This window comes from Furipterus horrens, unplaced genomic scaffold (assembly GCF_987537825.1).
Source record: "Furipterus horrens unplaced genomic scaffold, mFurHor1.1.pri manual_scaffold_5, whole genome shotgun sequence".
NCBI lineage: Eukaryota > Metazoa > Chordata > Mammalia > Chiroptera > Furipteridae > Furipterus > Furipterus horrens.
In genome coordinates this window covers 45,381,884-45,398,850 of record NW_028327175.1, presented here as the reverse complement: position 1 = coordinate 45,398,850, position 16,967 = coordinate 45,381,884, and the positions used below count along the sequence as shown (strand labels likewise).

The following is a 16,967-nucleotide window of genomic DNA, read 5'->3' as shown; positions in this document are numbered from 1 at the left end:
CGTCAAAGAAGGTTAGGGGCCTAATTCTGAACACTGCCTTTTAAGCACATTCTAGAGGCCTCTTAGACATCATGTAAACTGTAGACAGCAGCATTCTACCACCCCAATGCTTAACATCTGTACACCAGCTTCTTGGGAGCAGAAATGGAGACATGTGCACTTTAACATATTCCAAGAATATAGTCACAGGGGAAAATCTACCTTTCACCATATATGGCCATTGTGCAATTCTATCCAAGATCTCAATGCAGATATTTATGTAATATCTCCACCCCCTCTCTCCCCAGGTTGGCAGAGGTTTAAGGAAATACTTTGGGGAGGCTCCTCCAAAGTCTGTCTTCTAAGATATGAATGGTGCTGATGGAAAAAGCTGAAATGCTTTTCCGCGCATGAATTGGACCATCACCGTATGGGGTATGTCAGAGAATTTTTTAATCAATCTTTCTAAAAGTACACATAGATATAAATATTTGTCGCTATTCTATATACTAAACATTTTGTTTGTGCCAGGGCTTTTTTGGGGGTGGTGGTGGTGGTGGTTATATTTTGTATTTTGTTTTTTGTCTTTAATTTTTTGTAAGTTGTGATCCTGATTCATTCCTCTGGGGACTATCTCCATGTGCACTAGGATTCTAGTGATGGAAAAGAAGATCAGTGGGATAAAGTGGATACTAGGTGATACTTGATAAGGGCATTTAAGTGACTTTGGGAAATTGTCCAGCACGTCTATATTAAAATCTTGGTGATTACTATGGAGGGGGAATACAGCTAATAAGCAGAATTGCAATAATGGAATTGCAAAGGAGAGGTAGTATTAAAAATAACACAAACAATTTAATAAATATAATTTACATAATTAAGCCAGTGTCAAACTAACATGCTTGAGTTTAGCAGCCATTTAAAGAACATGTAGCAGGCATGCTCATGTAGTCAAATAAGAAATGAAGATGGTGTCGTATTATAGAACTGTAATGGTGTGTGGAGGCGGAGCCAGAAGGCCTGGGTGCTAGTTCTGCTCTGCTCTTACTAGCCTGACTGTGGCTGTCTCCTTATCAGAAAGACATGGTGATGATAATATTTATCCTTCTTACCTCACTGTTACTATGCTGATTCAATAAGAGAACAATGTAATATAATTTTGAGTGCTGTCAGAGGCTACAGACCCCACAAGATACCATTATTATCAGATTTTTAAACATCCTACAACAATGGGATACCATTTTCATGTCAGCGCTAATACAGGGCTCCCACTGGCAAGACAGGAATCAAAGGAAGGTCACTGCCTCACTCAAGCTCTCTGGAAGGAGCCTTCCGGGCACTGAGGACCCCCATGCTCCCTCTCTCAGCCTCATCCACTGCTCTCGATGGACACTCTGAGTCCAGAGTATTCCCCAGAAAGAGGGCCAACGCACTTGACACCTCCAGAATCAGAATTTACCTTTGGAGAGCAGAAGTTTCAAGTCGCCAATGCCGTTTGGCCTATTTTCTCATAATGCAACAGCAGTGCATTCACTGCTTTTCTAGTCAGTTCACCCTTCCTGCAAATATATAATATATTTAAAACATGTTCAGTAAATTGTTACGTAGGAGTAGTTTTAGCAGAGGTGGGGAGCACAGTGAGGGGAAAGGCCTTAAAAATGTTCATTAACTGGAGCACAGAGTTTAACGTTCTGGACTCCAAGATGGTATGTAAGCCTATTTAGATTTTCTCCAAATTCTCTAAGGCTAATGCAGCATCTGAATGTATCTAGTAACCTCTAATTATTTGTGGAGATGGTAGATGTAAAAAGACCAGATTAAATCCACAGATAATCACCAAATCTCATTTTAGCCAACGGTACAGCTCTTTTCCCATCCAGCCCAGCCCTGGAAGGACTACTAAAAAAACCAAAGCTGCCTGGAGTTCCAAGCTCCCTGTTCTCCTGCCCACCCCACGGTGGAGATGCTAATAAATGGGCCAAACTGCCAGAAACAACACCAGCAAAGGGAGGTAGAAAATCAGGGGTCTGGGCCGCTGCCAAGCTGGAAAGGCAGACACCAAGAAGGGAAGGCACCAGAGTCCTAGCATAATGGAGCGGCCCATGTCTGCGCCTCAGGAGTCCTGGGCTGCTGTTTTCAGAAGGAGCAGCACCTGCCCCGTTTTGTATTGCTGCTACACTCCCAGATCATTGCTGTCTGCCCAGTGAGACCAGTTGTGTGTTCATCTGAGATGAACATGATCACGCTGCAACCTGGGGCCACCACTCCCAGCTCACAGCACCAAGGACCGAGCGATGGGCTGGTCCAAGCACCCTCCTCAGCTACACACAATCTACTTAACAGAACGAGGGAAGGAGGAGGAAGACAGAGACTTTATGTTTAGGCCTACTTTATAAATCCCCCCAACCTTAACTTTATTGTCTTCCCCCTCTTGGTGCTTTTCAGTTTTTCTAACCAGAAGATTTATTTACAACAGAACAGAAATGGTTCACAATTGTTTTGATCCCAAATCTAGTTTTAATGACCCTAAACATTTTCCATGGTCTCTAAGGTTTTTGAAATTTCACAATAAATATCATCAGTGAAAAAAGCTGATGCAAGCAAGCCGTTTTAGAATAAAGTTTTTCAAAAGATGAGACTATTTGATTAGACAATTTCATGTCTACTTTTGGTAAAACATCCACAAAAAGGCACTCTGATTTTTGGTAGGTTCATTCCCACCCTTCACCCCCCACCCCCACTCCATTTCCTGGGCTATTTCCATTTATGCTGGAGCTCTCTGGACTAGAATTTATGGCTAGTGTTGGTTCAGATGTGTCTGGAATTAAACTGGGAAGCAGAAAGAAAAGGAGAAATGGAGACAATCCGACGAAAGGGATTTACCGCAAGTTCTTGGGGAGGAATGATGGAAATGTGTGCAAGTCTGTACAGAGATAGAAGAACTGGTGTGGAGGGGCCACGGCTGCAGAAAACAGAAGAATAACGGTGTCCAGCCAGCTAGATTTAAAAAGCGGGCTCCTGAATTTAAAGGCTCTGACTCATAGAGCTGGGGATTAGCAAAGTTCCTTTGTGTTCTAAATTATGTCCTTTAGGCTCACAACACCTCCAGGCCTCATTATCTGCAAATACTGGTGGCCAGATGTTGGGAGGTAGGGTTCAGGCCTTAGGGAAGACGGGATGCAGGGAGCAGCCACCTCTCTTCTCAGAGTGCCCCCTCCCCCCAGAGGAGGGGCTGCAGTGATGGTCCCCAGGCTCTTGGGGCAGCGGGGCCTCTGGGCCAGCACAGCCCTCGCGCCGGCATGGGTTTGGCCACGTCCAGTGCTCCAGTCCTCGAGTCACAGCGTATGTCAGAGCCGGGTGCCCAGGTGGGTGTCTTGGGCTGAGCTGCCTGGATCCCGACGGCTCTCCGGCCTTCCTCCCACCCGGGACCCCGCTCCTCCGGGCCGTCTCCGCGCCGTCCGCGCGTAACACAGGCTCCTAGGCTAGCCAGTGCCTTCAGGCCTTCTCTCCTGCCCCCCCGCGGCCATCGGAGAGAAAACAGTAGAGCCGCTCGTCGGTCCTGGCCACCCAAGCCACTGCAGCTGCCACCAAGACCGTGGGCACTTGGGTTGCGCGCGGGTGCGCAGCGCTTGGGCAGGACAGGAAAGGCTTCGCTCGGAGGGGAACGTTGGTAATCCCTGCGGGACCGAGACCTCCTGGGATCTTCGAGAAGGTTTAGGCAAGTCTGCACCGTCCTGTCTACCCGCCCATCTAAGGCTGTTTACCCAGAGCAGTTGAAGACAGCCTGGGAAACTCTCCCCAATGCCGGGGCCAGCGGCTTCATTGACAATAACGTGGTGACCTGTGAAGCGAGGATCTGCAGTGTGCAGGTAGGAGGTGGGGCCCAGGGGGTCTCAGCCTGGGGTTTAAGGCGGCATGAATAACAACGCAGCCACTACCCTTGCAGATCTGTGCTGAAGTGTTTATTTCATGTTAATTCCCCTCCCCCACGCACTGCCTCTACTAGCCCAGAGGGAGTTACAAATGACTTCCACATCCTGGTCGTTCGTGGGTGCGCGGCCTTCCCTTAGCCAACCCAGCCAGCAAGGTTTCAGCTGCCAGAAAATATGTTTCCCATCCAATACTTCTTGCACAAGGACGAAATATAATGTGTGTAAAAATGGTGAACCTCCTGGAGGCTTCCCTCACCCACCCTAGTTCCCCATTCAGGAATAAGATTAAGGTGACAAAGATTAGTCAGAAACCTATTTTCCTTTGTACATCCCAGATTTCTGTCAGTTCAATGTCCCATGTCAGGTGAAGTTATTCACGAGGCTCTGAAGAGAGCTACTAAGTCTTCCTCCTTCCCCCTAGAAATTCCAAGTGGATTCAAATCGCTCCCTGGTTGCTACAGAGTCTGTGTTTTATGGAAGTTCTCTAGTGGGCTCTGAAGTATTTTCTTACCAAATCTATTTCTTGGCGTCAGGCTCCTGAATAAATTGCCCACCCCTTCTCTCAGCTGCTACTCCCCCTGCCCCCCGAATGTGAGCAGAGAAGATGCCCCTGGCAATAGCTTGGAATGACAATCTGAGGCATAGCAGTCAGTCACCAGTCCTGGAACACTCATGTGCCACTTGCTTGACTGAGAGATGACAAACATCTAATGGAATAGTCAGGGAACTGGGGTCCTTGGACCTTATTCTGTGTACAGATTTATCCCTTGCTTGCAGGATCACTTAGCTAATGTCACAGTTTACTTTCTTGAGCCTGGTTGCCTGGTCAGGAAATGGGCCATTAGAATACTCATTTAGAGAACACCTTAAAATCCTCCCATGAAATCCTCTTGGAGCTTCTTTGAAGATTGCCACTTGCTAGAGCTTAGAGTTAATTGATGTCAGGCAGGTTCACTGTGATGACTGTAGACTTGTATTTATGTTGGTGTTTGCATAAAAACTAGAGAGGGTAAAGGGAGAAGGGGCAGAGAAGGCCCTTAAGTGAGCCAGGAGGCATTTTGCATTATCTGCCAAGCTACTTAAAACAATCACTGTCATCCAGCCTTCTGGGCGAGCAGGATGGGGCATGGCTAAGTTGTCCATTTTGACGCCTGCTCTTCCTGTAGCCACACCTAATGGGCCATGAAAGTCACCTCATTCATACAATATGTGGAAAAGGTGATGTCCCTGGGAAGTTTAAGAGCAGCCACTTCTGGGGTTGAGATTTGTCTTGTTTCTATGATTCACATCACCAGGGGCCTCAGCTATGCAAGAATTCCTGGATTCTCCAGCTGGGCCTTCCCAGGCAAAGACAAGGACCCTGTTACCCTTTTCTTATTTAGAGTTTTACTAAAACAACATCATCAACAACAACAAAAGTAAAACAAATCCAAACAAAAAATCAAAATATACAAAGGCATAGCCATCTGGCATGTTTACAAAGCACAGATTTCTTACCCTAAAATAATGAAAGCCTGTCAGACTTGGCTGATCCTGCCTCTGGCTGGGCTCATGGCTTCAGATTCCTTGTCACCCACATCAATGCTGCTTCATCAGAGGATGTTAGTTCCTGACACTCTGCTCCCTGATCTTCTTTGGGGGTGGGTGGGGGCCTCCAGCTTTGCTGGACTCCCACTTATGTGCACTCCCTCCCCCGCCCCCACCCATTGCTTCTGAGCCTGAGAAAAGCATTTTCCAGTCCAGTGTTGAGGTTCCTCCCTGGGTCCCTGGGCAGTCCTGGGATCTCCCCGGTGACATGCAAGGAGGTGCAGAGCCCTTACCTGTCACACTCCTCTCTCAGGCACCAGCCCAGACCCCACCCTTTCAGAAGCCTGCCTACTTTGTGTTCACTCCTCCCCTCCCACCCCTCCCAACCCTCCTCTAGCCAGTGAGTACTGCTGAAAACCACCTGTTTTGTGTTTTGAAAGCCTGGAAGCACCCCCATCCTCCACCCTCACAGACCTCCCACTGAGTTCCAGTTTCCGGTCCAAACTCCAGATTTGAGTTCTTCACTATTTGAAGAACATGGGAGCTTGCTGCATACTCAAGCCTTTCTTTTTTCTTTTTTCTTTTTCTTTTTCTTTTCTTTCTGGCTTAGAATGCCAGTGGTCCCCCCCTCTCCTGGGAGAAGTGGTCTTGTAATGTTCTAAGCCTGGCCTCTCTCAGGGGCTGTCCGCAGACTTGTCAGAGGTTAGAGTGCCTGCAAAGTCACGGTCATCTCTGCAGGGCATGGTGTCACAAGTTAGTCCCCTCTAATGTGCTAGGAACAGTTTTACAAGCAAAAAACACAACCCTGCTAAGGCATGTACTATGAAAGCGCAATCACCAGTAAACAAGTTCACACACAGAGAGAGAAAGGAAACTACTGAGTTCCCCAAGTGGCAGTTTCAGAACATTCTGTCAATGCTAATTTGCTTGATAATTTTTTCGGCCTTCTGCCAACATTTTCTACCAGGCAAGTGGGAGCAGGTGTAAAAGGTTGGAGAAAAACTTTCGGAAGATTAAAAAATTTAACACTGACAAACATTTCCCCCTGTCGTAGGCAGATAACGGCCTTCCAAAAATGTCCACTCTCTAAACCCCAGAACCTGTGAAATTGTTACTTTACACAGCAAAACTGACCTTGAAGATGTGATTAGGTCCTGGATTGTCTGGGTGGGCCCAATGGAACCACAGGGGTCCTCAAAAAACAAGGGTTCTTTTCCTAATGAGAGAGGGAGGCAAGAGAGTCAGAGAAAGATTAAGAGCTAAATGGAGGGCTCTGAAGATGGAGGAAGAGGCCAAGAGCCAAAGAATGCTGGAAGCCTCTAGAACAGCAAGTTTTCAACCTGTGGGTTGCAACCCCTTTGGGGGTCGAATGACCCTTTCACAGGGGTCGCCGGAGACTATCGGAAAACACATATATAATTACATATAGTTTTTGTGATTACTATGCTTTAGTTATGGCTGGGGGTCACCACAACATGAGGAACTGTATTAAAGGGTCGCAGCATTAGGAAGGTTGAGAACCACTGATCTAGAAGATGGGAAAGGCAAGGGAATGGATCCTGCCCTAGAGCCTCCAGAAGGAATAGAGCCCTGCCAGCACCTTGATTTTAGCGCAGTGAGCCCCATTTCAGATCGCTGACCTCCAGAATTGGACATTTAAATTTTTTGCATTCTTTAAGCCACTAAATTTGCGGTATTTTGTTACAATGGCAACAGGAAACCAGTACTCTCCATTAACTTATTTGTTTATGTGACTTGAGATGTGATGGGAATACCCTGATACAACATGAAGAATAAACTGCATCCCCATTCTTTTTTTTTTTTTTTTCTGATAGCTGTCATTTGTCGTTTACTTAGTGTCCACACTAAGCACGCTGCAGGATCCCTTGCCAGTCTGATTCTGACCTTTACCTGAGACATGTAGGTGCTTGCTGCCACTGTGGGTGCTGGTCTGGGTGTTCCAGCTGCAGTAGCCAGTAACCGTGACAGGTGCCCGAGTGCCCCTCTCAGAAGAGCACAGTGAAACCTCATCACAGGACACTGCGTGGCTGAGACGGTGCATCAGGCCTCTCCTTGTGTAAGTGTGCATTAGGGTGACCAGCTGTCGTAGTTCACCCAGGACTTTGGGGGAGAGGGAAGTTCCCAGACAGGAGATTTGAAGTGCTAAAGTCAAGCACTTTGACAGGGAACTGAAGACTGAGGTCCACAAAGTCAGCTCTCGTGGTTGGGGGGTAGCAAGCACTCCGGCATGAGGGAGGGGTGTGTGTGCGTGGGCGTGTGCACGCATGTGTGAGCGTTCCGTGAATGCGAGAGTATGCGAATGTGTGAGTGCGCATGAGTGTCTGTGAAAGTTGTGCCTTAGTGTGTGGGAGTGTGTGCTTGGGTAATAGTGTGGGCATTCTGGGGACAGCCCGTCTTACCAGCCCAGAATGGCCCCATTGCAATGGCCTCAAAAGCATCTGAGGGCTGGCCCTGAACCCTACCGGAGAGCAGCCTGAGGAAAGTCTGCCCTGCGTGCCTCCGGGAGCTCAGGGTTTGAACGTGTGCGTTTATTTTGCTCTATGACAGTGTAATTAGCTTTTTCTCATGTGAGGAATGGAAGGGCAGTGTGCTTTCTGACAGCTGGGGGAGCTGCCTTCCCGCCTGGATAAATCCAGTCTCCCCCACCCCCCAATATTGTTACACCTGTTCAAACAAAGACCAGAATAGGTATTTATTTGAAGTTCAAGAGGCCATATGAGCCGTGGCCTAAATATAGGCCTGGATATAATTATAAAGATACTTAATTCTTTGTTCTGGAAGATGTTTGCAGTCCGCTGCTCCCTCAGAGGCTCAGGCAGTTTCCTTAAACATGTGGCCTCGGAGCATGAGGACAGGCAGGGGCGAGAGCGCCTCGTGGGGCGCGGAGCACAGGCTGTGAGGCTGCGGACCACCGAACAACGCCTGGGCCACAACTCCCAGCACCACTCAGGAGGAGGCTTGGTAAAGACGCAGCTCTCCAGGCCCTCTCCTGGAGATTGTTCTTTGGTCTTAGAATGGAGACCAGAAACCTGTAGTTTGAAAACTCCCCAGGTGATTCTGATGATTGCCGCTGACCTAAGGCACGGGGGATGGGGTGGGGTGGGGTGAGGGGGACACTCCTTCCTTTGAGACCTTTCTGGGATCAGATCTGGGACTAACGATGGCCACTTCCTGAGTACCCCTCCGATGCAGGCGCCCATCATCATCATTCCCATTTTGCAGATGAGGCAACAGAGTCCTTTCACCCATCACTCTGCTGCATCCTGAAGTGTCCCAGGGCAGGAGTTCATCATGTTTTTGAGACCACAGGCCCTTTGGAGACTCTGATAAGCACTGTAAACCCTCTCACCATAAAACTGCACCTGCACATAAGATTTTGCACTATTTCAGAGGCTTCATGGAGCACCCTGGAGCCCTCCCAAGGATCTCTGGTTGAGGATGTCCTGAAGGACATTCCCTAAGGGGATCGCACAGGCAGGTACCATGAGCTGGTCCTCAGCAGCCTGAGTAAAGGCTGTGAGGTTTCTAGGCTTTCGAGACACGTTGGGGATACTGTGGGTACAAGGAGTGAGGATGAGACAATCTCTGCTTCTAGGTTAGCGTAAAAGACACACGTGCATAGGCAGAAAGATAATATGAAGTTCAGGTAGTTGGTGGCAAGCCCAAACAAGAACTGACACTGTGCTCCCTGCGCTGCAGCTTGATGAGAGAACAGGGGCTGTGGGAGGGCCAAGAGGTTGTTAGGTGAGGCTAAGCCTGGGAGGAGCCTGGGCTGAGCTCGTCAGGAAGGAGAGGATTCTGGGAAGGGGGAACCTGGTGACTGGAGGAGAAGAGAAAGCCACACCCAAAACAAAGACAAGGCCAGGCCAGGCCATCAAAAAAAAAAAAAAAGATTTTTGTGTGCTAAGAAATGAATTCCCCATCCACCACAAAAAAAAAAAAAAAAAAGAAAAGAGAAGAGAAAGAAATGCCCAAGAAAATTACAATCTTTGTGGTCACTTAAAAATATGTTTACATTGGTTTACACTAAACAATTAAATTATTTTAATACCAAACATAATACTAGAGAATTTTACTGTTCACAAAAATTACAGAATTTATTAAAAATTTATTTCAACCCCCGACAGGCAATATGGTCCAGTAACAGAGCCTAAGATAAAGTTTCCTGGGAATCCCTGACAGTTTATTCCTGGGACTCACTATATATCACCTTATCTGCAAATTATGTAAGAAGTCTAAATTTGAGCTCTTTGTGGAAATAGGGGGGGGTGGTCAAGCCAAATGGCCCTCCTGCCCACGCTCCTCTCCACCCGGTGATATACCCTGTCTCAGTGTGGCCGAAGGGCTTTGCAGTGAAAAGGGGGGGAAATAGATGTGTTAGTTTGGATCCACTGGAGAAGGCTCTCCGCCCCACTGAGTTTCCTCCTTTGTCCTGTAGGGGGAGCCGCTGCAATTTTGAGAGCAGTGGACTACAGCGGGGGCGGAGGGGAGATGGGGGCGAGCAGAGGACTGGACGTGGGAGAAACGGGAGGCCAGAAGACTGGCCTAGAAACAATTGCCGAGGGGCAGATGCAAGGAGAGCCTGGACAAGGGCCAGGGAAAAGCAGATTCCAAGCGGGGAGGATTATCCCTAGGGACCGGGAAGGGGAGGAGGCTAAGAGGAACCCTGGTTTTGTTGAGGGTGACCGGGCTGTGATTGCTCCACGGACAGAACCAGAATTCTCAGGGTCTGAAAGGTGAAGACAGGCTCTGTCTTCGTCTGTCCTCTGGTGAGCAGCAGGCAGGCTGACCGCATACAGCGTCTCAATTGTGCTTCCCCCCAGTGAGAGTGTCCTGGTAGATCCTTAAAAGATAAACACTGCAGGCGGGTCCTTCTGCCTGCCTGGCACTGTGTTCCCTGAGGGATGTTCCTATTCTGGAAGCTCCTGCCTTTTCCAGCTGTGCCCAGGACATGGCACCATAATGTAAGACTTGGGTTTTTTAAATGGACAGTGACTTCAGCAACTCCAAGGCAGGGTGCCCTGCAGATATATGCAGAATGTTTCATAACATTTCAGACATATGAAAATGAATAATAAAAACAAAGCCAAGAGTGACTCTGTGGCATTAGGAGGGGGTAGAAATAGGGAAATGTGTTGGCTGGGATGAAATTTTACTCTTTAGGAAGAGCAGGAATTTACATAGAGATAAGCTTATGTGCAAGCAGATGGGAGTGTGGAGTCAGACACCTGTTTCCCACAGTGGTCCCTTTCCCTGCAAGTTTCAGAAATGCACATTACTACTGTCTGGGATTTAGGCAAATAATGTAGTTTCCTGCTTCTGAATGTAATGTCTTTGCATAACAATGAGCTTATTAAACAGACCCAGAAGTATTATAAGATCATTTAACCCATTTTTAAAAAACAGTTAAAAACCTGCTGCGAATCTGATTCCAAATGTTTAGACAAAGCCACATATGGCTCCTTTTAAAGAATAATAGCGACATAAAGATACATTTATGCTCTATTCCCATATAAAAGGACTCCTTGAAGTTGGGCAGGGATATGTTACTGGTTCTGGCCAATAAAATGCGAGTGGAAATGTCCCCATTACTTCTGGGCTGAGGCAGTGAACCCCCTGTGTGAGTCTCCAGTTTCCCTCTTCACCAGCTACAGCGGAAGCCTTGGGCTGAGATTGATTGTGAAGTCACGGAATTAACACCATCTGAATTGCCACTTGGAGGAAAGTCACCTGGATATGTGCTGGACTTCCCCTGAGTCAAAAAATTAACTTTTGTTGTGTTAAGCCACTGAAATTCAAGAGTTGTTTGCTCTTGCAGTAAAACCTAGCCTACCCTGACAAATATACTTTTAATTTTCTGTCCTTGTACAGGCAATTTACTAACTCCTCACATTCTTTAATATAGAGGATAAATGGTGCTTTAAAAATCATTTTTTCCACACTCTCTGTATGATTTTTTCCTTCTGAAGCCAAGAGGTTATATGATGACATATGGCTGTGCGTTTATGCTCGTCAGAACTGGTCTTCTATCCCCTATCCCCCCTCCACACTTCCTTTTGAGAAAAATGTAAAATACAGAACAGGACAAAAATAAAAAACAAACACTCCAGTTCCCGCCACCCAGAATTCACAATTGTTAAGATTTTGTCACATTTGGTTTAGATCTTCTTTTTATGAAGGAAATAAAACATTCCAGTCACAGTTGGAGCATGTACGCAGCTCCCAGCATGCTCTTCAGTTGTACTTGCTTCACACACATGGCCCTACACTCATGCCCTGGGGTAACTGCTAATACAAATGTAGATACTTCTGTTGAGTCCTTTTGTGTTTTTATGTCATATATATTTGCTATGAAAACAGAGCCCATTCAAGAGGGCTCTATCCTTATGACCTGATCACCTCCTAACACCATAACCTTGGGAATTGGATTTAAACATATGAGTTTGGGGGTGGACAATAAAATTGAGACCATAGCATATATCAACAGAAAATTAGATACTAAAAGGTGATATATTCATATAATGAACCATTAAGCATGAATACACACACACACACACACACACACACAATGTCTCACTGTGTCAAATCTCAAAATACAATTCTAAATCAAAAAATCAAGTTCAGATGTCCTTTATGTGTATATTAAAAACACAAAGCATGGAATGGAATATATATAAATAATATCAAAACACAAAAAGGATTCAGTGGCAGTACTCTACGTTCATATTAGCAGTTACCCCAGGGCATGAGTAGGGCCTTATGTGTGAAGCCAGATCCTCTAAGAGGTTCTGACTTCTCCCAGGTGTGAGGAAGGGAAGCGAGGGCCCAGGAACGTGGGGAGGCAGAGATTTGGTGGCTGGTGGATGCCAACTCTGTGGTCAGGGGGAAGGAGAGCTGTGGGGGCCTCTCTGAGCCCCCTGGAGTGCCCAAAAGACAGATGGTGAGGACCAGAGTTGGAGGTAGCTTTGTGCAGCCAAAGGAGTGATGGTAAAGAGGGAAGGCAGTGGGGCCCAAGGCCAAGGCCTCCCTTCCTGCCCCTGCCGTTATTTAACACCATGTAAGCCCAGCTTTCCTGTAGGCTCCCAGGACGGGGAGGGAGCACCCTAGTATTTTGGAAATTTAATTTTGGAGAACTAAGGGATAGTGACATCCCTTGAATTCGATATGGTGGCCTAAAGTGCATGGTTGACTACATATGTATGTGACCTGTGCTGTCACCAAGAGACTTACATTTAGAAGAGCCCTGCACTTGGTTTGACACTGCTCTCACCACCTTGAAACTCTTAATCACTTTTAAACAAGGTGCTCCACATTTTCATTTTGCCCTTACATACATATTATATAGTTGGTCCTGCAAAAATGCAAGCCTGCTGCACCCACATGTGGCAGAAGTTTCAAGTGTCTTATGTCTTTAGGGGGAACCCTCACTGAGAGCTGAGGCAGCTAATGAGAATGCTAAGCTCTGGTCAAGCGCACCACACTATGGCCCGCTTTGAGACCACCTCGCGGTTGCTCACACTGTTAGGGCTCCCCAATGCTGTTTGCCACAGGAGTTGGTTACACGCATCTGTTCCATGACAATAGAGCTAAATATAAACTTAATATGTACTATTATGAAACTAAATATGAAAACCATGGTGGTGCCTGAAAGGGGTAGCTGAGATGGAAGTGAGGCTGCTGGGGGGCCATTTTTGGGTGGATTTCAATGGGGGAGCCCTGAAAAACGGTTAACATGTGTGTCTCAAGCGTCCCAGCCTGCTCCCAGTCCCGAACCCTCGCCTAGTGCTGACAGTTTAGAGCATTTCTCCCTGCAGAGTCCTCTCTTGGCCCTTGGACTTTTATTTGCACAGCTCTTCAGAAGTTATACATCAATCTGGAGTTTTTGTGTATATTTGAACTGAATACTCTGCTTTTGAAGCCATCAATTCCTGATGTTTACGATGCCTCTGCTGTTTGTTCCCAGGTTCCTGGAGCCTAAAATGACTCTTTTATGGAGTACGGACACTTTCTTTTTCAAAGTCCTGAAATTCGTGGTGTTTCAGTCTGAGGCTTCCAGAGGCACCCTGCTGGTACCTGAATGTCCACGGGTCTTTTTATGAACATGCTCCTGGGTTCAGTGTGATGGGTGTGACCAGGAACAAGGAGCCTAGGATGCAGTGCCCCCCTCACCCCGCCACCACTGACTCCTCTAGGCTTCCACTCAGTCACCCTCCCTCACTGCAGTCCTCTTTCTCTACAAGTAACACAGAAACCACGGCCTCCGCCTCTACCTCTCGCAGGTGCTGTTGATCTATTCAGACACAGACCAATGTACTGAGAGGAGAGAGATGCATGTGGTCAGCATCTTCAAACGGATCTTATTAAGTGCTTTTTGTGTTCCAGACACTGCTCTGGATGAGTCTGTTTAACCCTGGAAACTACCCAGTGAAGCAGGCAGTCTTGTTATTTTCTTAACAGGTGAGAAAAATGAGACACTGAGAAGCCAAAAAGATTGACACAAGCCAACACATGTTGGAGCCAGAATTCCAAGCCTGGCTGACTGACCCTGCCAGTATGATCCCACACGTGCCACCCAGCAAGCGGTGGAAAGAGGAGGCTAATTACAACAAGATCCTCAGCACAGGGCCCAGCTGACACCACTGAGAAACTGGGGTGTCTGTGTTGGAGTGAGGCCGGGAGGCTGCAGACTCCTGGGAGAGGTGGTCATGCAAACAGCAGGGAGGCCTGGATCCTGAGCCTCCCAGACAGTGACCCGGTAAGGAAGGGGCCTCCTTATAGGTAACATAATGGTTATGAGTTTGTACTGTGTAGGTTTGATTGTATCTCCACAACTAGCTAGTGAGATGGGATAATGATAGTGCCGACCTCCTAGACTCTTCATGAGCATTCAGCAAATGTTAGCTTTTAATGTTGGATCCCTTTTCTCTCTCTCTCTCCCTCTCCCTCTTCCCCTTCTCCTCTCTCCCTCTCCACACCCCTCTCTCCAGAATCTTATCTGAATACTCCTCTCAACCATCCACATGAAGGTCTATGGACTGACCAGAAGTTCTCAAACTTTAAAATGTGTATGAATTATTAAAATGCAGGTTCTGATCGGAAGGTCTTGGCTGGAGCCTGAGATTCTGTGTTTCTAACAAGTTCCCAGTGATGTTAGGATGCTGGTCTGTGGACCACACTTTGAGACAGGAGGGTGAAGATTAGCTAATATCCTTTTAGGACTTCCTGGAACAAAATGCCCTTAAATGTATTCAGATAATAACTGTCATGTGGATTCACTTCTCTCTTGAGCAGTATTATGTCATCCTATTCATCAGTAAACATAAACACCTACCTGTGTGTGGATTCTGGTCCCTCAAAGCTCTGTTACAAGACAGGGCCCCTATGCTGAAGGAGCTTGTATTCCATACCAGGTCATAAAAAGGCAGACAGAACCTATCCTGGGTGCTAAATGAGGGCTACAGAGTGAATGAGAACAAGCCTGCAGGGTGTATTTTAAATTCCATAGAGAACTAACATCCACATACTTACTTTGAAATGTTGAGGATTACCACATGCTCCAGATGCAGAATTGCATTAGTAAGATTTTAATACGAGAGTCATGTCTGTCTAGAGATATGCTCCCATAGGATACGGGAGGCCAGGCCATACTGTTTTCATAGTCTTCTGCATTCCTCGGTCATGGAGGAGCCACGCACTGCGATGTACAAGTCATCTGGAGCAGAAATTCACAGGCTTGCAGTCACACCACGCCATTGTGGCCATTGTTTCAGGGACATGTTGGCCTCATTTGGTTGCAGTTTATGGGGCTTTCAGCTCCTGCTCTATTCCATTTGAAGATTATTGTTTCTTAGGGGAACAGTGATGTCAGATTGATATGGGTGGGGCTCTGGACCATGAATAAACATTAGATAATTCATCACACAGTGTGCAAGTTATTATTAGGTTAGGAGCTGCCAGTGTGTGCAGGCCACCTCTCCCAAGCCCTGGCAGGCTGTGGGTGGCACACTTGGGAGAAAGTGTCCATTTAAATAGCTCGAGCCTCTTGGAACAGATGTATCAGCCTTTCCCAAACAGGATGGGGTGTGCCTACTGGAGCGGGGGTGAAGAAGGGAGAGGTGACTTAGTGGTGCACTCTGAAGTAGGTGACCAAGTGGTGGAATATGTTCTTGAGTGGTTATTCCACTAGGAAGCAAGAAGTCTTTTAAGAGATAACAAATTGCTATCAGGTGGGGACACTTTGGGACAGGAGCTCCTGGACCCAGGCAGAGCTGAAGTTGGAAAGAACTCCATGGAAAGCAATGGTGCCACAGATAGTCTTTAGGTCTGGCTCACAAGGATGAAGTATAGACAGGATGACCCAATGACATCAGCACTCTCTCTTTTTTAACCAGGTGCTAATTATGTTCCAAGCATCACGTCCTCCGATTCTCCCAATAAACCTTAGGGCATGAGCAGTAGTGTTACTTCCATCTTGCAGATGTGGAAACCGAGACTCAGGGAGAGTGAGAACTTGCCAAAAGTCCTAACAGAATGATGGAGCCAGATGAGGCCATTTGAGTGCAGAACCTACTTTCTTAAACACTATTCTATGGTCCTTAAAGAAAAAGATGGAGCCAGAACCTTAGATTTCAAGTGTATTCTGCTAAAGCGTTTATCACTAGACTCACGAAACACAAGACATATATGTCATGGCACGGTGACAGAGGGCTCATCAGATCAAGCCAGAGGGAACTGGGGGGTGACCAGCTTTCACTGGTGAAGACAGTGAAGTCTTAGACCCGGAGCCTGTGGGAGAATCCCATTGCCACCACTTCCAGAGCTGCTGCCTCGCGGCAACATCAAACAGCCCAAACTATTCCAGAAGGCAGATAAATGAGACAGAGGCCGGACAAGTTTCCGTGATGCTATCAAAGCTGCTCAGCCATGAAGGGGCTGTCCTTTAGTTACGGAAGTTGGCTCTTGATTGCTGAGTTCTACTGCACGTGAGCTGGAGACCTGGTGGCTACAGGTGAGCACCAGCGCCACCCGAGGACCAGGACTGTGACCTGGGCCTGCAGGCTGGCTCCCCAGGACAGTGTGGGAGGCCCCTTTGACTGTTACCTTTGATGAGACTGAGGGCAGAATGAGGCCAGAAGAATCGGCAGCCAAATTTACGCTATTTAACGAAGCACAGCATGTTCCGTAGTTTCCCTCTCCACACCCAACACCTTCACTCTCTCCTGCAGCCTCCCAGCGGGGGTTGCCTCTGTATCAGTCACCTCCGCCCAGGTTCCACTAAGCATCACCCTAAGCATCACCGAGGGTTTCCCTGGTTCCAACAGTGGGCCTTCGGTGGGGGGTGGGGGGCGCAGCAGAGCCCCAGTTTGAGGGTGAAGTTTAGGAAGGATGAGGCTACATCACAAATGCTGATTTTGCCCTTAAACTCTATTCTCTAATCCACAGGAATTGAAAACTCAGAGAGAAAGATGAAAAGAAAAAGAATTCCAGCAAAAACCACACGTGGAAAAC

At 47.3% G+C, this 16,967-nt stretch overlaps 1 long non-coding RNA gene across 1 annotated transcript; it reads left to right on the top strand.

Annotated features, from left to right (window-relative positions):
* The first annotated feature begins 3,606 nt into the window (after window positions 1-3,606).
* LOC150008511 (uncharacterized) lies at window positions 3,607-14,499 on the top strand. The gene is made up of 3 exons (XR_016511318.1): window positions 3,607-3,848; window positions 13,917-14,214; window positions 14,447-14,499. It is a non-coding gene; the product is annotated as an uncharacterized LOC150008511 (long non-coding RNA).
* Window positions 14,500-16,967: the final 2,468 nt, after the last annotated feature.